The sequence below is a fragment of the Tachysurus fulvidraco genome, chromosome 3 (assembly GCF_022655615.1).
Source record: "Tachysurus fulvidraco isolate hzauxx_2018 chromosome 3, HZAU_PFXX_2.0, whole genome shotgun sequence".
Classification (NCBI taxonomy): Eukaryota; Metazoa; Chordata; class Actinopteri; order Siluriformes; family Bagridae; genus Tachysurus; species Tachysurus fulvidraco.
Genome location: NC_062520.1, coordinates 27,987,457 through 28,000,747, shown reverse-complemented (window position 1 = coordinate 28,000,747; position 13,291 = coordinate 27,987,457).

The window sequence follows — 13,291 nt, the reverse complement described above, 5'->3', positions numbered from 1 at the left end:
GTGCCGCTGACGTTTTGACAGCTTCATTGCAGTTTTTCCACCACAAATAACACACAACGGATTTGGCGCCACGGAATCGCTTGTTGTCGTAAATCCATACCTAATGTATGAGGTATCATATTTACGATTGAAGCTTGACTTTTTTTCTCTCTCGCTATTTTCAAGTTGGTCATCTACTTTCCTTTTACCAGAACTGCCTGCAATGAAATTAGCCATTGAAGTTGGCTGACGCCCGCTCATCTCTCTCCACGTACTTTGGTCACTTCAGGTGCACCGCGCTTTTTTTGCAGTCCGTTCAGATACGACACGTTGCTAAGCAATCGCAAGGTGCTCAAAGAAACACATTTTAATTTATTTATTGTTTATGTTTTGGATTTATATAATAAAACCCACATGAATCAGACCCACCATATAACAGGCGCAGGGACCCGGGAGTCAGTAGAGGTGAAGATAATACTCCATAGTTGCAATGCGAAGTATAGTTTCAGTTTAATCATTCAGCTGGTGAAGCTCAGGATACACGAGGGAAAATAACAGTCGTCATCCGCCCATAACACGGCATTGTATTGACTACAATAAACGCACGAGTTACTACCGAAACGCAAGTACATCAGCGCCCCATTACAAACATTAACATGCATAACATTACCTGAATATGGTCGCATAAACAGATGTGAGACACACACCATGAACAATACGTCAAAGCCACGATATCTGCAGCCACGGAGATGACAACAGTTGCTGCGATCGTCCTGCGAAGCTGCAGAAAACCGACATGTATAATCCATGTTTTAAAAGAGATGCATAGCGATAGTTGTTTCACGTACCAAAATCACAACAGCCCTCAATCCATAAACCGGAAGCGAAACGGGATCCCGGGAAGTGACGCTCGTTTAGGTCACACATGCATGTTGTTTATATAGACATAATCCAACCTCCTCTATCAGCACCAAACAATGAATAACCTAATGCCTAATAATCACTTACCGACCTCCACCTGCCACAGTCCACCCCCAAGGTCTTGCATCGTCACCCCGACGATCAACTTAATCCAATGGCCAAAAAATAGCTGCGGCTGTAGTAGAAGCTGTATGAGCCTCCGACACTACCCTAGCTACAGTCCGAGGAAGGTGGTGAACATTAGAGTGGTGGCCAGCGGTGGTACGTCGCGGCCGTCGACCCTCATTCTCGTCCCTAAAGGACGGAACACTTACCAGCAAATCTGCCGATGACTCACTAGCTTGTCTTACCCCTAAATCAGGTGCAATGGAGGATGTTGGCACAACTCCTGATGGCACTAACATACCTGTGGAAGATGGTTCTGCACAAGCTAGTTCAGCAGGATGTGATACTCCCGCTACCTGGTGTCCTCCTGGAATAACCAGCAACCATTCTGGTTCAGACTCGTCCTCCTGCACACTCACTTGTTCCAATGGAGGGTTAACCTCAGAACTTTGATGGGTCTGATTACCCTCAAATACCAATGACTCCCTCCGAATACATGCCTTTAATGAGGACCGATGAATATGTTCAACCCTATCTGGCTCACCCAGTGGTGCTACTGAATAGACAGCACCGCCCGCCTTGGGTGCTCTCACTACCCAATGTACAACCGAGCTCCATAAATCCTGAATTTTCTGACGACCTCTCTTAGCATGATCTCGGAGGTACACTAGTTGGCCTTCCTTTAACGAGACATCATGAACACCTTGATCATAGTTGGCTTTACAGCGGTCAGCAGCCTGCCGTAACCGTTCACAAGCCTTATCAAAAGCAACCTGAAGTCGGGCTTGGTGTTCCACCACCCAATCATGTACAGTACCTGGTACAGCCTCCTGGACCCTACCAAGAAGGAAATCCACAGGGAGCCGGGGTTCCTGCCCAAACATCAGGAAATAGGGCGTCTCGCTGGTGGACTGGTGGGGAGTGGAATTATAGCAGAACAACAACTGTGGGAGACAAGACACCCGATCTCGTTTCTTTGACACTGGGAGGGTACGCAAGAGATTATGTAATGTACGATTAAATCGCTCACATTGACCGTTACCCGCTGGGTGATAAGGTGTAGTACGAGACCTCTGAATGTTATACAAAGCACACAGCTGTTGCATCAGACAAGACTCAAAATTGCGGCCCTGGTTGGAATGAATCCGACCAGGAACCCCAAACTTGTAAAACCACTCCACCACCAATACTCCAACAACGGTCTCGGCCCTCTGGTCCCGAGTAGGGACAGCCATACTGTATTTGGTGAAGACGTCAGTCATCACCAATACATTCTCTATCCCTGTCCGAGATGGCTCGAGGACCGTAAAATCAATTGCCAAAATCTCGTTAGGCCTAGACGCCAACAAATGACCCATGAAGCTCCGGGCAGCGGGCTGTGTGTCCTTGGCCACTTGGCATCGCTCACACTCCCTACACCACTGAGCTACCTCTAAAGCCAAACTAGGCCAATAACAGCGCTGCCTGACTAACTCCGTGGTACGCTCGATTCCTTGATGCCCATGATCTTGATGCAGCAAGGTCAGCACCTCCCTACGCAGTGTGCTAGGTAGCAATACCTGCAGGAACTCCTCCCCACCATTAGGACTGAGAACTCGACGATAGACTACACCATCCTGTTCCACTAACCTATCCCACGGACGAAGAAGGGCTAAGGCTGGTTTTGACAGCAGTCGGCGCTCTTCCCCACTAGGGAACCGCTTACTCTCCCACAACCCCAGGACTTCCCTAAACACAGGGTCAGCCCTCTGTAAAGACCGCATCTCCTCACCTGAGTAACTGGGAAAAGACATCATAACAGCCCGAGTAACTGGAAAGACCACCCTATCATCCAAGGCCTGATGTACCTCCACAGGCACACTAGTGCCCAAAGTTTCAATACCCAAACCCCAGTTAAGGGAGCATGGTGGGTTCTGTCGTGAGAGGGCATCTGCATTCTTATTACTCCTCCCTGACCTGTACCTGATCTCAAAATCAAAGGAGGCCAGTTGTGCAGCCCAGCACTGTTCTGTAGCATCAAGTTTAGCTGACGCCAAATGACATGGGGTTGTTGTCTGTAAACACAACACATTTCTGCCCTAATAGGTATTCCCTAAATTTCTCAGTCATGGCCCACTTGAGAGCAAGAAACTCCAATTTCATTGAGCTGTAATTGGACATATTGCGCTCAGTGGGCCGAAGACTGCGGCTGGCATATGCAATGGGCCGCACCTGACCTCCCTGCTCCTGGGATAGGACTGCCCCCAGTCCTGCATGACTGGCATCCACTTCCAGGATGAAAGGCTGGGAGAAGTCTGCGTATGCCAAAACAGGTGCTGATGTAAGTTTACTTTTCAGCCCCTCAAAACTCTGTTGGCACTGGTCGGTCCATGCTGTCCTGAAATCCTGAGAAGCTCACTTCCTGGGCCTTACCGCTGCAAATTCAGCCACTAGCCGATGTAATGGAGCCGCAAATTTTGCAAAGCCCTCGACAAATCGACGATAGTAACTTGCGAACCCTAAAAAGGAACGCAACTCACCAACCGTCTCTGGTCGACGCCACTGTGACACTGCCTCCACTTTACTGGGATCTGTAGACACCCCCTCAGAGGAGATCTCATGTCCAAGATATTTTACCACTTTCTGGAAAAATGAGCATTTCTCCAACCTAGCCTTTAACCCCTCCCGCTCTAATCGACTCAAAACAACTTCCAACCGCATCAGATGTTGGGCCACTGATGACGAAAACCCAACGATATCATCAAGATATAACAGCAGCGATTGCCCTTGCTGATCACCAAATAATCGTTGCATCAGCCGCTGAAAGGTGCTAGGGGCATTACAAAAGGAGGGTATAGGGTTGTACTCAAATAATCCGAAAGGTGTACAAAAAGCAGTCTTGGGTTGATCTCTCACAGCCACCGGGACTTGATTGTACCCGCTGGCTAAATCCATGGTGGAAAACCAGCAGGCCCCAGTCAGGGAATCCAAAGATTCCTCTATGCGCGGTAAAGGAAATGCATCTTTACGAGTCTTTGAATTCAACTGACGGTAGTCTACACACATGCGCAGACTACCGTCCTTTTTCTTCACCAAGACTATGGGAGAGGCATAAGGGCTACTGCTCTCCTTGATCACTTGTGCCTCAAGCAGCTGATTAATATGGGCTTTAACGACCTCATACTCTGAGGGGGGTATTCTGCGATAACGCTGTCTCACTGGGATATCGTCAACCAGAGAGATCTCATGGGTAATCAAATCAGTACACCCCAGATCGCCCTCATGTGCAGAAAACACCGTATGATCGTGCCGAAGCAGTGCCTTAACCTGACAGACCTCCTCACTCCGAAGCATAGATAAGTCAATGGCGTCAATCAGATCTAACACAGCACTTGCCTGAGAGCCCTGACCACTAGCGGAAGGCACCTGGGAGCCCTTGGCGTCAGTGGCAACAACAGACTGTACCTCTACCACCTCAGTGGTCACCAAAACACCATTCAGACTACGATGGTAAAGCAACACATCCTGCGTCCCTACATTCACTACAGGTACATAAACCGTACCCTGGATGACCTTTAGCAATACAGGAGAGGCCAACAATCCCGCAGGCAAACCCTCCTCCAAGGGTTCGAAAAGCACAGTGGTATCTGCAAACTGTCTAGAACATGTTGCGGCCACGAATTTTATAGTACCACCAGGAATACGACATGCGCGACAGCCACGCACTCTAACCTTGCCCACACTACTCTCACTGGGCTGGGTACTAGCTTGCTGACAATACTGAAGGGCCTGAACCATAATGCTTGGGGCTTGTGACACCGACAGCAGGCTGAACAAGGCAGGGCCATGCTGCCCAAAGAGCTCCTGGTAACAGCGCCGTAGGATATTCATCCCTAAAACTCCCGGGACTCTAGTACACGGCCCACCCGGAGGATCCCTGACCACCAGGACCCCGCACTTTGGTACCAGCCTACTGCACAGCTCCACATCCAACTCGATATACCCAACGTATGGTATCGCAAGACGATTAGCGGCGCGAAGTTGTAGCCAATGACATGTCTTCATCCCTCCCTGTCCCCACTGGTCACTACACTCATGGAAACCGCTCTCTGTAATGGTGGACACCATCGATCCAGTGTCCACCAAACAGGGAATCGAAACGCCACCAAAAAGGGCAACGAGATGAGGGCAAGACGAAACTAATTGAGGCACAGACGTAATGGGATCTAAAATAGAGCCATCAAACTCCCCAACCAAACAGTGGCTCTGCAGTTCGGTGGGTACTAGTTTTCCGACCGCTGTACAGAATGAACTGGTTCTTTCCGGGTTGCAGGCACGAACCTAGGAGGCGGCCTCAACCGAGGGGGAGCACACTGTCCATCGCAGTCCCTAGCAAAATGACCCTCACGTTGGCACCGCCGACATATTACTGGACTACGACGAGGAGAGGTATTTCGGGACTGAAAGCTCTAATCGGGCAAGCTCTTGCGTAAGCTGACCTATTTGCTCTTGCTGTAACTTAAGCATCTCGCGCAATTCTGCAAATTCTGACCGTGAACTACTGCTTTCAGCCTGTAGCTCCCCTTGTACCCCACACTGAAACCCATATGCTACCGGAAGTGACTGACTCCTAGGTCTCATTCCCCCGGGCGTCCCTTCCCGTTCCCAACGTATCGCCTCACCCCGGACATCCAAGAAGGTACACGATGGCTGCCGGCGCACCAATTGTTTAAGTTCACGACGCAATGCTGGATCTAACACAAATTCAACAAATTGGTCACGCAACAATATTTCCGCATTTGGCATGGCAGAGGATGACTGCTGCTTAACTTTCTCCTGGAGGCCCATGAGGGCAAGGGAGAATTCCAAAAGGGTCTCCCCCTCCCGCTGCCTCCACATATGACAATGAGCAGCCCTACAATTCACGTAGGGCCTCGATTATGAGAGTTGGATTACTTCTATCGGCAGCGGAACGATGCCTAATTTCCTCCCAAGCTTCATCCTCCAAGTGATCAATCAAAAAGGACGCCTGGTCAGCCGCAGACAAGCAACGGGCCCGGATACAAGCCTGTGCCTCCTCGACCCATTCATCAATACCTATACCTGACGTTCCACTAAATTTTGGACATTTCCGGTCTCTAGGGACAAAAACAAACCTATCCGCTGATGCGGCACCAGCACCTGGCAAAATAGGCCTAGCCGTTGCTGCCGCATCATTGCCATGGGTGATATTACTCGCTTGGGAACTTACTGAAGGTTGTTCCTGTCTCAACCGCTCATTCTCCATTCTCAACTGAGTCACCAGGTCCCATAGCTCCTGCAATTCTCCCTCCATCTTGAACAGTAAACAAACAATTAAATTACCTGAAGAAAAAAAAGATTAGAGAGAATAGTTGAACATACACCGCTGTCTTGTTCCTACACGCACTTTACAAAACAAATACACATTAAATCCAAAACCAATACCAATGTCTCCAAAATAAGACAAACCACAAAAGCAGAATCCTGCCGACTACGTCAGTTTGTGGCCAGATGGCAGAGGGAGGGTATGAATTAAATGAATTTAAATGATTTAAGAACCCTAAAGGGTTAACAATGCCCGACTACGCCACCCTGGGAATCTCACCCAAGGAATTAATTGAAAATACTGTGCACAAGTTCCCCACTTTGTGGCAAATTGACAATGGAGACAGAGGTACTGGTATAACAATGGAACACTGTTTATTGAATGTAATGACAAAGGAAATCTAAAATGCATTCACTTGTAAAACCACAATCACACAAATGGTCCAAAAAAGACAACACAAGGAGCTGCAGCCTAGGCTAAATGACCAGGCCTTTATGTACAGTCCTTTACTCTACGTACACTGCAAACTTACACCACTCCCAAAAGCCCCAGTGCACACGGTAAATCACAGCAGTCCGTGAGGAAACCATCACCACCTAAAGACTTCAGCCCTGCTCTTCAGAAAAGGTCTGCAGCTCCTGTAAAACAGAATAACAGAACACACTCACACACACAAAAATGTTTAACAACGTTTAGGCAGGCAACACAGCTGACACCTAATGCCTGCCAAACACACAATAATAAATTAACAGAATTAAATCAAATTAAAGAATAAAGAACATAAAACCAATCGTCACTGGAACAACAGAGAAAACAAATAATCTCACCAGTACATTGGCAAAAATACAGAGATTAACCAAAAATAACTAATAAATCAATTAAATAAAAACACAACTGGACCATCTAAGTGCAAAAGAGCACTCCCACACCATTAGCGGATTCACAACCGCATTAAAATGGCATTCACGAACGTTCAACGAAGAACAAGACAGCGGTGACGTCACTGCATGCCCCTATCACTCTACAACATAGGGAAAACTAATCATGTTAGCCAGTCACCATAAAACATTTATATAATAAAACCCACATGAATCAGACCCACCATATAACAGGCGCAGGGACCCGGGAGTCAGTAGAGGTGAAGATAATACTCCATAGTTGCAATGCGAAGTATAGTTTCAGTTTAATCATTCAGCTGGTGAAGCTCAGGATACACGAGGGAAAATAACAGTCGTCATCCGCCCATAACACGGCATTGTATTGACTACAATAAACGCACGAGTTACTACCGAAACGCAAGTACATCAGCACGCCATTACAAACATTAACATGCATAACATTACCTGAATATGGTCGCATAAACAGATGTGAGACACACACCACGAACAATACGTCAAAGCCACGATATCTGCAGCCACGGAGATGACTACAGTTGCTGCGATCGTCCTGCGAAGCTGCAGAAAACCGACATGTATAATCCATGTTTTAAAAGAGATGCATAACGATAGTTGTTTCACGTACCAAAATCACAACAGCCCTCAATCCATAAACCGGAAGCAAAACGGGATCCCGGGAAGTGACGCTCGTTTAGTTCACACATGCATGTTGATTATGTAGACATAATCCAACCTCCTCTATCAGCACCAACCAATGAATAACCTAATGCCTAATAATCACTTACCGACCTCCACCTGCCACATGAATATGGGACCTGGAGCACAGGTTTTATCAGCTGTCAATTTTCAATGTACATTTAAGAGTGAACAATAAACATTTGTTCAGTTTTATCACCAACACTCTTTCATTGCAGAATATTATGAACTGAATGAACTGGTAGTTTACAAAGCTTTCCAAATACAAACACACACACTGTTTTGCACACTTTTCTGCTGTTTTTGCACATACTCTCCAACATTTCAGCTGTTTTTGCACATATTGTACAATATCTCAGCCATACTATACAATATTTCAGTCAATTGCTGTTTTTTGCACAACTCTATATATTATCCATATGACCTGCTGCTAAGAAACTGTGTTCATTCTAATGTTACTGCACGAAATATTGTTTGAACATGCAGTATTTACACTGGTCGGTCGGCGCTGTTTCTGTTACTGTTTATTGTCTTTTGTGTATTGCATTTTTTGTATTGTCTTGTAACTTTATGTCTGCACTGTTTTTTTGTCATGCACTGTCTTTTGTCCTGCACTGTCTTGTTTGTCTTGTCCTGCACTGTTTGCACCAGGTTGCACAGTTGCACTTTATGTGGCTGACTACTTACATGTCCTTAACCCTGTCTTTGTTTTATGTAGCACCATGATCCTGGAGAAATGTTGTCTCATTTCACTGTGTACTGCAACAGCTATATATGGTTGAAATGACAATAAAAGCTTCTTGACTTGACTTGACTTGACATTTGTACTCGGGCTGTGGGTGAAATGTCACTCGAAGGCGCAGGCTTCCGAAAACACTCAGAGTGTAGTTTGAGTCTGCTTTCGTTTCATATCTTATTTTACGTTAGTTAATTAATTTCAAATTTGCGCCAAAAAACACCTTGGTAGGTGACGTCAGATCAGGGCCACGGAAACCCCAATGGTCCAAAAAACGTTAGTGATTTGCAATCGCAACCACAGTATGTGTTTGCAACACAGACGGGGTGAATTTATGAATGAAAGTTCTGTCACAAAACATTTTGTTACATATCCTCACACTTTTTAGGTGGGTATACGGAAATCCTTGGCCTTTCCTAGTGGGTATACGGCATATACCTGCATATCACGTAGACTACACCAGTGGGATCCATGCATTATGGTCTATTACCTACAAGAGGGAATCTGTTTTTTACAGCCAGAAACTCTTAGTTCCGAAAAAAGCTGAATCAAATTTTAGTTTTTATTACCTTAGACCAAACTCCAAAGAAAGTACATATTCAAGATGTGACACACATTTCACACCTTGGGTCCCACTTTTGGTGCCGTTTGTGATGCCAATACCATTTTGATGAATGCCTCTCTCATGGGCTGGAATGCGGTTCCCAACCAGGACACTTAGGAAATGCCCAATTTTTAGGCTGGCACAGCAAATCTTAGCCGACAGCAAATAGCTCTCTATCCTAGGGTGATTTCTGTTCTGGGCTTAAAACTGTGGATCAGACTTCTTGTAAGCCTTGTAAGTCCTGTAAACCCTAGGGAGTGGCATCTCATCCCACAGGCAATATGGCACAGGTATGATTAGGCAGGTGTGAGTGCATTTGTTTAAGTCTGCCCACTGTTTCCTTTGATTCTCTCTCACACTTCTAGCCCATGGTGCAAGAAAGGCATATGCAACCTACTTCCTAAGAAGGGAACAAGAGGCTGCATTGTTTGACACACATTTGGTGTGACTGACATCTTCCTTCCTTCCTAGAATCTGTGAGAAGCCATTAAAATATGCATGTTCACAGTTAAGACAGAGGTTCAACAATGTATTCTAATAATGTCAAGCCATGAGGCAGCGTCTCTTTACTTTCTCAGGGAACTAGGTTACATACCTAGTATGTATATATAGCCGTCTTAGGTTATGTATGTAACCCAGTTCCCTGAGAAAGGAAAGATCTACCAGACCTGCAACCTCCAAACCAACATAAGTGCCTAACCTCACTAATGTTTTTTTTTAGCTGAATGAGAAATCCCTAAAGCCACAATCCAAAATCCAGGGGAAAGCCTTCACTGAAGAGTGGAGGTTACTGCAATCCAAAGGGTGGGGGATCTAAATTTATAATGGGATGTTCAATAAGCATATAAAGGTGTGATTGTTCAGGTGTCCACATACAAAGAAGAATTGAACAGTTTTACCAAAATGTAATTTCATTTACAAAACAGCACCTACATGATTGACATTTCTTAGGAAAAACAGACAGAGATATTTCAGATGAATTCATGAAGATTAATCTCTGCAAAATAGGGGATATTTACACATATCAGACCAAAAATTAAATCAAGTTACCAGTAAAGTGAATAACTGATTATCATAACAATGGTATCACTGTAGGATGTTCCAGATATGCAAGTCTATATATATACACACACACACACACACACACACACACACACACACACACACACACACACACACACACACATATATATATATATATATATATATATATATATATATATATATATATATATATATATATATATATATATATATATGTACATATGTGTATATATATACCCCTCCTTGAACCGCCACCTTATTGTGGTGGAAGGGTTTGCGTGCCTGAAAGATCCTTGGAGCTATGTTGTCTGGGGCTTTCTGCCCCTGGTAGGGTTTCCCAAGGCAAACAGGTCCTGGGTAACGGGCCAGACAAAGAGCGTTTCAAAACTCCTCATGAGGAAAAACAAAGCAAGGTCCGTGACGTCGCCCGGTATGGCGCAACCAGGGCCCCACCCTGGAGCTAGGCCACCCCGCCTGGTGGTTGGGTCATTCCCCTTGCTTAACGTGAGCAGGAAGTGCTTTATTGGAGAATGAGAACTTGCTTTGACCACTGAGAACTGTGCAGGTAGTTCGCCTCTGGCCAGACATGCCAGATTTATGTCCGTTGTAAATTAACACGTTTGCACATTTATTGCAACTTACGACGTTTAACTCTTTCCAATTTTTTTTTGTGACATTTGAGAATTGTGTCCAGATTTCTGACTTGCCTTGCTTTGCTTTTGTCAAGTAAACCGCCTTTAATCTTCTTCTCAACGTCAAGTGTTATTATTAGGCTACACGCCAAATCCCACCGGGTACTGCGGATCTCCCGCTAAATTTTCTGACCGCCTACTCCTGCCCGGGGCAAAGGTGAAACCACCCGCTCCCACGAGATTTGCGTTGGGTCCTGCGGGAGCCCAATCCCAATGCAGCCCTCTACCCCACGGGGCCCGGCCGGGCTCAGCCCGAAGGAGCGACGTGGGGCCGATCTCCTGTGGGCCTGACACCTGCAGTAAGGGGCTGGTGCAATGTGGATTGGGTGGCAGTCGAAGGTGGGGGCCTCTGCGACCCAATACCCGGACAAGGAATCTGGCTCTAGGGACATGGAATGTCACCTCGCTGGGGGGGAAGGAGCCTGAGCTGTTGCGGGAGGTTGAGAGATACCGTCTAGAGATAGTTGAGCTCGCCTCCACGCACAGTTTGGGCTCTGGAACCCAACTCCTTGAGAGAAGCTGGACTCTCTGGAGTTGCCTGCTGACTTATGTTCTTGCTGATGAGACCCACCACGATCATGTCATCTGCAAATTTGATGATGTGATACGAGCTTAAATCATGCAGTTGGATTTTCCAGGTCTGCAGTGTTTAGAACCTACCAAGAGTGGTTCAAGAAAGTGGTTCCCAAGACTCATTCATGCATGTGGGGATCTAAGGCTTGCCACCTGGCCTGATTCCACAGCTTCTGTATCAAAATTGTTAGATAGAAAGGTATCAAACACATTTATAGTTTGCTGTATATCCGGTGTGCCAGGTCATACTGCAAATAGTGTTCAGGAACAGTTTAAGGAACATGAAAAAGAACTCAAGCTGTTAACTAAAAATTCCCTGGGTCTTAATCCGATTGGTGGGATGTGCTGGACAAACAAGTCTGATGCATGCAGGCCACACATCACAAGTTACAGGACTTGAAGGATCTGCAGTTTGAAACCACAGCACACCTTCAGAGAACTTGTGAAGGTCAAGTCTCACTGAGTCAGCATTGTCTTCTTGGCACAAGGGGGACATACACAATATTAGACAGGTGTATTTAATGTTAGGGCTGATCAGTGTGTATATTATTGGGCTCTGCCTCGACTGCTCCTACGGATGTCTTTAGATTTGTTCAAGATAAGTATTTAAACTGTAATACAATTTCACTTAAGTGAAACACTTGTCATTATGACAAATAAATTCCTGCAAACTGAATATGTGGCTAACATTGTTTATGTTTAATTTTGTTTTAATTATAATGTATCAAACAAAATATATTTACAATATCAATGTTGCCTTAAGTAATTCTTGCTCAGGGCCTACTAGGGAGCTTTTACTTTTGTGTACTTATTACAGTGCTTTATGTGATTTTATTTATTCTACAGCAAAGGGAAAAGTGTACCACTGTGACTATAGCTCTCATGAATTTTATTTCCTGATATTTAGGTAGGTCACTCACACAATTTCTGAATCAAAAAATAATTTCTACCAAATCAATGGAAAAGACAAAATGTAGAAAAAGGAGGGATCTGCTCATGATACTATGTAGATGTGCATCAGTCACAAACCGTGAAGGTAATGTCATGGCTTTGATTATCATGGCTACTTCTGGAATGAGACCAGTCTTTATTACTGATATAATTCATGACATTAGCAAAAGAATGATTTCCGAATTTTACAAAATCTGCCACCAATTTTACAAAGAATTTCTTCATGCAGCAAAGCAGTGACCAAAAAACACACTTCCAAGACAACAAAGGATTTCATCAGGGAAAAAGTAGAAGCTTTTAGGCTGGCCAAATCAATCACCAGACCTTAACCCAAAAGTATTTCACTTTTCAATATTTCTGCAGCATAAGTGTTATTTACTTTAAAACTCTCTGTTCCCATGTGTTTGCTCACCTAAAAATTAAGGGGTCTGCCACTACAGGTCAGAGTCGCTTAGCACATCTGAATGGAAAGCAAGATAAAATTCTAATTCATCATCCCCCACCCCCACATCTGAAACCCGAACATTTTTAGTGTGTAGAAAAAACAAAAATATACCAAAAATAGTGTTTTGCATACCCTCGTTATTTGGAATTATTCAGAGAACATTCTGATTGAAAATCTGTGTTTGTACAATTTTTCAACTCCAGCAAGGTCCAAGAACATTTTGTAGAAAACAAAACTTTATTTAAACATGTGACCCCTATTTGCCACAAACATTGCACAAAATAAGAGGACTCTCAGTTGTTAGACAACTTGTCTAACATGAC